Genomic DNA, 9575 nt, shown 5'->3' on the forward strand with positions numbered 1-9575 from the left:
TAAAATTGCAAATGTTTAAACTTTTTGTAAAAGAAGTCTGACCTCTCCAGATGTTTTCTTCTTTTTCCCCTGTCAAAACTTGTTTGCTGAATTTTAAATTAATTCAGAATGAGTTCCTTCCCGTTCTGAAACTGTTTTTTTTAATTAAGAATAATTTGCTAGAGATATTGCTAGATGTCAGTTTGACTATGTATACTCAAAATTATAAATACAGCTTGTAAATGTGCAAAAATGTGTAGTATTATACATTTATTTATATATACATTATCTAAAAAAAGTTATTTGAAGAGCTCCTTACACAATGTACTGTGTATAAACTATTCACTATGTGTATATTTGATGTTTCTATTGATTCAGAAATATAGGAAAACTATAGGAAAATACTCTTCTTAAATACAATTTAAGCTTTTTCTTAGTATAAATACCTCACAGTCACCTGTGGTAATGTGATCAACATCCTTCTCAGGCCCAAAGTCATGTTATTGACTCCTGGGGAGGCTCAGATGATGGGATTTGTATGACCAAAACATAGCTATTCAAATTTAGATAGGTTCACTCTGCAGTCTCTAGAGAGAGAAAGACACCACCAGCTGCCTACTCATCCCCTCTCGGCACTGCTGCCTAAGATTAATCATCTTGGAAGATGCCCATCTCTTTCCCTGCATTGTGACAGGAGCTTCAGTGTCTGCCTTAGGTTGCATGGGCTTTAGGTTGCAGAAGACCAGCACCTAACCTCCTGAGTCAGAGCTCTTAAGATGTTCAGATCACTGAAAGAACTAGCAACTGCTAGATTCCCTGTTGATCATGGTTGTTTTGTTTTAATTTTGCTGAGTCCTTGAATGACTACATTTTTAAGAATTTGGCTCCCTATTGGAAATCTGTGATGGGACTGAGACATAAACCTTGGTTTCCCCCTCTAAGATTAACATTTAATGAGGGCATTGTATCTCCTCAAAACCAAATTGTCTCATTTTACTTTCAAAAGACCAACAAGCCCTGTTGGGGATTCCGTGGTCTAATATATTAAGGCAGTCAATGTTAATTTGTCATTAATATGACATCTCTTCCTGCAATTGCACTAGAGGGTATTCTGGTGGTAGACTTGGGAGTTCAGAACTGTCTCTGTTTGTTGTTTACAACTCTAGTTGCTTGAAATACAATCAATTTTCTTCACTCCAAAATGCCTGTGATGGGGAGAAACATTATGTTTCTAAATAGTAGAGATATCAATCTTGCGAGACCTTTAGATTATCATAATGCTCCCTTTCTTTTTCAAGTGCACGCAGAAATTAGTTTAGAAAGAGGCTTACATGCATGCATGACACCCTCTCTTCCAGTGTCTTGTTGGATGAAGGATATTCAGAGTTAAGGCTCTTCTTAAAATAGAATCATTTTTGTACACCCTCCCTCTACCCAGGAAATACCCTCTTGTCTTTTTAAAAGCTGTGAGTCACTCAAAAACAGTCAGAAGAATGCTGTCCCAAAGTTGAATGCATTAGGCTGTTGTTACACAGAATTTCCATAACAAGCAACTGAAATGCTTGCTATGGTCCAAAAATGATAATGTATTTCTAGATTTCGTAGCAAAAGGAACTAGAGAAGCCGGCAGATGTACACCGATGCTCTGAAAGTTCTCCTGAGATTTATATATTTCTCCCAAACAAGGCTGGGAAAGCGGCCTAGCAGCGATCACGGCTGATGTCCAGATGGGATGTACCGTGATATCACAAACAGGACAGACAGCTCAATTATCTTTATCTGTGATATGGCTTCTATATTTCTCTTAAACTTGAGAGTTTCATTCACTGAGAATTCCTGCATGTTTGGTACTTGACTCAGGTGCAGTCCCTGAGGATTACATCCTTTGTTACATTTCTATGGCAACCTCTGGATTCTCCTGACACTCCTTCCCATCAGCTCCTGTAACTGTAGATCACTGATCCGGCATTCATTCATTCCCAGTTTCTAACTTATCTCTTTTGGACAAAGCAAGACTTTATCTGATCCCTTTTTATCAGCATGATACTTGTAAGTCTACCCTCAAAGCAACCCCTTACCGTAACTTCTCTCTCAGAAGCAGAGAATGACTGTTTCGAGAGACATGCATGGAAAACACTCTCTAGGGAAGAAGAGAACAGAGATGCAAGCAGAAACACAAAGTGGTAATAAAACCTGTAAGTTATTGTCATTCCTTGGTTTAGCAATGAAAGTGAGCTAAAATCGCTGCAAAAGAAAGGAAAAAGGTAAGAGAAAAAAATTAGCATAGACATTCATGCACTTTTAGTTCAGAATCTCATAACAAACAAAACCCCACATCCCTTTATATGTGAGTAGGTAGCACTCCACTGAGTACTACACATACTCACAAAACACCAAATCCACACTCTAGGCCTCATGTGGAGTCGCATTAATGGAAACGTACATAATTGCACATCAAATCAGAACAGTGAGAATAGGAAGTAACAAAATGGAGGAATGAGGCCTTCACACAGATAGAATTGGGTGTAACCTTGTAATTGTCCAGCAACGTAAGGTGTGTTCAACTCTGTGGCCAGCAGAAGCTCATGGCAACTGAAAGAGGTTGCTGCTCCATGTACCACAACTTCTCCTTTGGACTATTGGTGCAGGGTAGTTTCAAACAGCTTGCAGAAGTTATTCAGGAAAAGAAATTGACCCAGACTGAAGGGGCTCCCTGCTTCTGAGTCATGCTGTAAACTTAAATGCCGTTCAGTTATAGAATCCATGCTGCACATGCAGCAAGATGAACCCTCTCATGGTGGTTATCTCTAGTTTTAAAGAGGGCTTTCAGGAACTAAGTGAAGCTGCAGGAATGGTAGCCCTTTCTGTCATGTCTTCTTCATGCAGACTTGCCCATTTTTCTACTCATCAGCACTAGATGCCTTTTTCTGACAGGTATTATTAGCTTTTCAGTCCTCATCTTTCTCAGTATACAGAAAATATTGCTATCTAGACCTCTTCTGCAATTTGACCTTTCATGACACTACAAACTAATGAAATGTAGTTCAGGAAGAGAAGGGTAGCCTATGTGGAAGTATGTCTGTTAAATTACTGCTTGAAAATATCCAACTCAATATTTACCACTGTTAGTAATAAACTCTTCTGACTACAATAATGTAACATCTGTTGCTGTTATGCAGTCTCACCCTTTAATTAGGCACAGATGGTCTTCCTATTCCCTTTCTCATCTAATTCTTTTGCTTTTGAGGAGAAAAATATAAACCAGTTTTGTTTGTGACCTATTCTTGTAGGTAGATTCCTCCACATTATATTCTGGTTAAGACACTCATGTGTCCAGTTACACAAGATTTTCAGATATACCAGTAGAAAGTGCATTTATTGCACTTAGAGGTATGGAGAGAGGAGGAGGATGTACACCTGAACTCCCAGTTTTTATCTCTTAAAGGACATTGGTACATGGTTCATCTGAAAAGCCCACAGGTAATGGAAGCTGAGGTACATTTCCAGCATGAAGATGAATATAGATGTCCTATGTGCAACCTTTTCGAGGAAGGTTCTGCTTCAGTTATTTTCTAAATGTATTTCAACCCTTCCTAAATCCCTCAGTATTACCAAAACTCTGAATATTCCCTACAGTTCGCATCCTTTACCCATCATCTGCAAATGTACTCAATTATTAATTGGTTATTAAATTATTAATAATTGCGTTAATTAACAGGCTGCCTCACTGCCTCTTTCACACCGCCAATGGAATTGTTAAAATTAATCAAGTTCCCTCACAACTCCTGAGACAGCCCGATAATACTCTTTATTCATACATAATGATCTAATGAAATCTTTTTATGTGTATTTTCAGTCTGCTTGTCAGCACAATCCCGCAGCTTTTCCTGATTCTTAAGAAAGTCACTAACAATCACTCTTCTGCTCACATATGCAGCATTTTCTAAGCTATTTCCACTGATGTCCTAGTTATACAGATACAGTTTTAATGAGCAAAATTATTACTATAATGGGATTATATTATGTCAGCCTCTGGTATGACCACGAGACAAGATCCCCAGATTCAAACCTCTCTGGAATCAGTAGAAGTCTTTTTTTTTGGCTTCAGTACATCCTTGTTCAGAGACTGTTTCTTCCGTGCAACTCTGCACGCAGCTTTCAATCAAATGTAGGAAAGTTAGATTGAGAAATGTGACAGCAGTGAAAAAATGTGTATCCACATAAAATCTTTCCATTGCTGTGGTCTTCAATGAGTCCCACTATATCAATGCTATGGAAAATGCGGGAAGTCAGCAGTTTGGGATTTGACCCTACATTTTCCTGAGATTGGATCACTCTTCAAAAATGACTAGCAATTTTGTCTATGTTCATGCTAATGTCTTGTTAGGGCTGGCTTTAGCAAATTTGATTTTCAGAACAGTTATCACTCTGTGCTTCCCTGTGGCATGGATTTAAGGGAGACACAATTGTGATTCACTTTTGAAAAATATGATTCTTGGATTTAAATATATAATGAATTAAAAGAAGAATTATTTTATCAATGCTATTCTGATGAAAGAGGAGACAGGACATGATACTGTTATAAATAACATAAGATATGTAATAATCTAAGAATACTGATCCATAATCTAGTTAAATCTATGTAGGTTATGTAAGACACACAACTTCTGGGGACATGGTGCCTGTTATCCCATGCTGTAGTGTTTGATTTCAGTAAATTCAGGGAGAGAACAAACAGGGAAGAAATGTGATCTGTCAACTTGGAAAGGCTATTGCAGCTTTGTACTGGAACCATTTTTGGGAAAGACTGTTCTGAGAATTAATGTTGTTCCTTTTAAGCCAGAAAGAAGTTAGCCAGGGAGAAGGAACCAAGGGAGCAGGAGAATAGGCCCATGAATCTGTGAGAATAATGCTGTTCTTGTTTGAACAAAGGTCTCTGCACACTATTTGTTGATAGACACACGCTTTTCAGAACTTACCAATATCATATTCCAGTCCACAGCCTCATCCTTTGCTGGAGCTCCTCCTACCATAACAGGATCAGAGGCAAAGACTCCCTATTGGCAGTGTTTCTAAATTTTATTACATAAAATGTCTTGGTCCACTCAGTATAAACTGCTATTCTTTCATTAACTACTAATGCTAATTCCAGATGAGCCTTGACAAAAACACCAGTATTTCACAAGTTTTAACACTTTCACTTGAAATTTCTATAGAGGGGATCAAACTCTTCCCTCCTTAAAGGGAAAGGACAGGAAGAAATCACTGTCCTATCTGAATCTGTCCCATGAGGTAAAGTCTGTTTCCTGAGTGATTCTCAACCACTCCACTGAATTTTATGCACAAAGGACAGCAGAAATTCAGGATAAAAATTGTGGAGGTTTAACTGCACAAGTACAGAAAGAACTTCTGGCATTTTCTACTCAGTACATAGACAGAAAATTAGCCCTATCACAACAATTTTTAACAGGATTATTTTCCAAAAACCTTTCCAATAGCCACTCTTTAAATAAGGGACAAACAAACATGATAATAAAGTTATCTTGAATCTTATAGGTGCAGTGCAAATTTCCACTTGTGCCTAATGTTTTAAGTGTTTTCCCATCTGTTCTTTTTAAAAATCTATTTTAAAAAAGACAGTTACATATGACTGGCAGAATCTGAATTAAGAACTAAAGGGAAAATACTCTTCTGCATTTATTTAATTGTAGATATGTTTCGTAAATTTTATAACAATTTGTATTTTCAAAGTACAATTCAAATCTCAGCTAATTCCACCAAAAAAAATCCTTCTGTTGATGCTAGGAGCGAGTTTTTACTTGTTGTTGTTTTACTACATCTAATCTTTTGAGAAACAACCAGATATTTTCATAAGAGTTTGGAAACACTGAAGGTCAGTAAGAACATGAACCTATGAGGAGATTTAGATCTAGAAGAGTATTCTTACTCAGGGCTTTGATTAAGAGCCTGAAAAAAAGGGAGAGATTTAGTTTAGAAATGTGCACTTCACTATAAAACTAAAATAACTCATGTAAAGACTGGGTTAAGAGGTTTCTTTTTTTTTTTCTCCTTTTTTAAACAAGAATAAATAAATATACCCATCATATGGTTTATTCATTCAAATGCCATGTAGAAGTGGTTCCAGTAGATGGAGCAATAAAGCAGAAGGAAAACAATGCCACATACGTAGGGTACTCAAAGGAGGTGAACATGTTCATGAGGCAGGACCTGAAATGCACACATGTTCATAAAACATGCCTCAGACCATCAGAGGAGAAAGTACTTTGAAAGCTACTCCATGGATTCAAGTTCAGTCAGAAATACTTTTCACATAACTGACACTGACAGGAGTTTTTCCTTGGAACAGGCTTAGAAGATGAAGAAAAATAACCACTTGGGATTTTCTCCAAAGCCAAGAAAATAGATTAATTATAACTGTCTTGTTATTCTCTTGGTTTTAGGGGGGATTAGGACAGCTTAATCCTCCAACAAAAGCTAATGTTGTGAAGAAGTATTACATAAGACAAGCTTTACATATCCCATATGATCTTCAGCCTCTTACTTTCCACTGCCTCTCTCTTCTGACTCCATATGTGCTGTACGTTACCTTGTTTACAAACGGGTCGTGCACTGCGGCGAGCATCACGTGCTGCAGGAAACAGGGCCAAAGGCCCCCGCACAGAGGCAGGCCAGCTGAGTCGCAGCTCCTGGGAAACACCGTGGCACCTCAGGAGCCAAAATAATGCCAAGCTCTTCATTCAGGATGAAATGACTGTTTTCTTTTTTTTTTTTCCTTTCCCCTCAAGTTAATACCTTCTAGAAAAAAAAAATAATAATCACTTGTTTTTGTGAAAATGAATGAGAAGAGCTCTCACTAGAATCAGTGATGTTTTTCTTTTTTAACCAGACCTATTTATCACAGAAGCCTCCGGCAGGCAGCCAGCAACATCCGCGAGGCCTGTGTCCCGTCACCGGCCCAGGAAGTCTGTGACACTCAGCTTAAGGGAAAGGGGAACATCTGCCAGTGCGGCTCCTTCCCCTGCTGACAGTGAGGAGGAGGGTCTCCTTCCTCTTCCAGGCTTGGAGGATGTCAGCCCCTCTTCTTCTTACTTCTCCCCTAACTCCTAAAACTAAGGCTCAGCCTGACACGATAGTCTCTAAGCCCTATGTGATCATCCACACCGGCAGGTATTTTCTATGCAATTACCACAGAAATCTTTTGGCAGCAGTGGTCAGCTTGACCTCACTTTTGAGCTTCATCTCTCTGCAGATTCCTGAGTTTCCTTGCCAAAATTGAGCTGAACAAGCTATTCTGAAAACTAGATTAAAATTCATTGTCAATTTAATTTAAAAAATAATTCATTAAAAAAATAACAATAAGAAGAAATTTACAAAGATGCTTTAACTCCTTTAAAGCTTCGTACTTTTTAAAAGGCATTTTCAACTGAGACTTTTTGTCTGCCCATGCTTGTCAGATGGGAGGACCTTAACAAGGAGACGTGCTGGTGCTGGTGCTTGACTGCAAGGCTGTAAGGTCGAAGCCATGGCTGGCCAGGCTGTGACTAGCGATTCAGGTGGAGCACATGAGCTGCATAACCATGGCTCCTGTGCTGGGGCCTCCATCCCAGGGCCAGCAGCAAGCCCACACGGGTGTCAGGAATGCTGTGGGGAGCCATTTGTCATCTCCTTTCAGTGACATCTTTCTGGGGTCAAGGGACCCAGCTGTGATTTGTGACGATACAGACACATTGATGTATCACATGCAGAGTCAGGCTTGCATCAGCTCCAGCACAGGAAGGTCTGTGCCTGTAGTGCATTATAGACAGCCATCGTGCTTCTTGCTGCAGGTAACCCCAGCAGGTTCGTATGGTTTCCTATTTTGTCTTTCTTTTGATAAAAAGTCAACTTTTCTACCAATTTCTTCTCCTTCATCACATTTAATATATCCTGGGAAAAGGTAATGACTCCTTTGTCTCCTACAAAGTGATCCTTTACTCAGGTGTGTCCTTGAGGTCCGATGTGGTCCTCCAGCACCTATTTGCCACAAGTACAGAGATGAGAGGTCTGTTGTCTCTTCTGGCTGCGTCCAGAGCAGGGTATATGAGAAAGTCAATGGGAAGGAATAGGGATGTTCCCACATACCAGCCCATGCTGCAGGTGCATATGCGTATGCAGATACACATCCACATATATCACAGAGGCGTCATGAGGAGTGTGGACATCTGATACAAAGAAATAACCACATCTTTCCCCTCCACTCTCTTTCCCTCTCCCTTTCCCTTCAGTAAAAGTAGAAGGCATCTGAGTGACAAGAGGCAAGGCAGTGTATCAGGGAAGGAAAAGAGCCAGGTAGCCAGGAGACTGTGCTCGCATAGCTTTTTACAGCTGTTGGCTGCCACTGCAAGGACAAACAACTGCATGGAGACCTTCCCAGGCTGTACAGGACCATGCCTTCTGTCTGGGACTGGGAAAGTAAAACAGTGAGCAAGAGAATCATGTGAAGAACAGAGGGATGTCTGACACTATTAATTAGTCTATATTTGTAGAAGAATCTATGTCTGGACATAAACATTTTCCATTCCAAGTTGTCACATAGTTACCCATGTCAGTAATTTGGGCATCACTATAATGCAGAGGACATCCCAGTAGACCACTGACAGCACATCTCGAGGAAGCACAAGAGGAAATCTGCAGAACAAGAATTGTGCTCTGAATGTCTGTAAATAATTTTTAATTAATAACAACTTGAAAAAAATAAAAGTGCTTTGCTTGTAGATGCTTTGTGATAGGAAAGGGTGGGATTTGTTAAATAAATAATTCCTTCTGAATTAGTCACCAGGTCTAATTAAGAGATACCAAAGGGACAAGGAATCAGAAGAGCAAGTTTAAAGGAATATCTAGCTAAAACATAAGATAAAAGTAGTATTTGAGAATATAAAAATAAACAGTGTGTGTGAATGTTTTTCTTGGGATGAGCTTAGGGAAACATTTTCCTGAGGTTTGGCCCATACAACATGTAACAGATGAAACCAATCTGGTTGCTCTTTTAAATGAATTACACAATTAGCAGATAAAAGGAGATATAGTTGATGCTAGTGCAATCTCTGAATGTCATTCGAGCAGTAATATCTTATAAATCCTGACATTTGGGGCCTGCCTTATCTTACAATTACCTTTCTTTGTTGCTGGTGTAACTCCTTTGACTTCAAGTGGCTCACACCTGATTTTACTTGTTTGAAAGAGGAAAAGGGTCTTTGATTCCTGGCAAAAATTTTAGATGTTTCAGTTCTGCTGGCAAGGCTGCACTTACTGGGGGATTTTTCTTTTCATTTTAAAGAGAAATGCAATTATCATCTCTAATCTGATCCTGAGGAAATCTATTAGTCACAGTTTTGCTTGTCAAACCATCCAGGCAGCCCAACAGATCCTCTTCCCTTATGATGTTGCTAACAAGGTTTACCTGAAGCCTGATGGGTTTCATTCCAACAGCTAGTAAGTGGCTTAAAACACGCGTATCCTGAAGGCAACGCATGGTTTCTCAGTACAGCATCATGGATATGAACACCAGACATCCCTTTCTAGTGACCACCTGTTCT

The sequence above is a fragment of the Chlamydotis macqueenii genome, chromosome 1 (genome assembly GCF_036417535.1).
Source record: "Chlamydotis macqueenii isolate bChlMac1 chromosome 1, bChlMac1.mat, whole genome shotgun sequence".
In the NCBI taxonomy this organism is placed as follows: Eukaryota; Metazoa; Chordata; class Aves; order Otidiformes; family Otididae; genus Chlamydotis; species Chlamydotis macqueenii.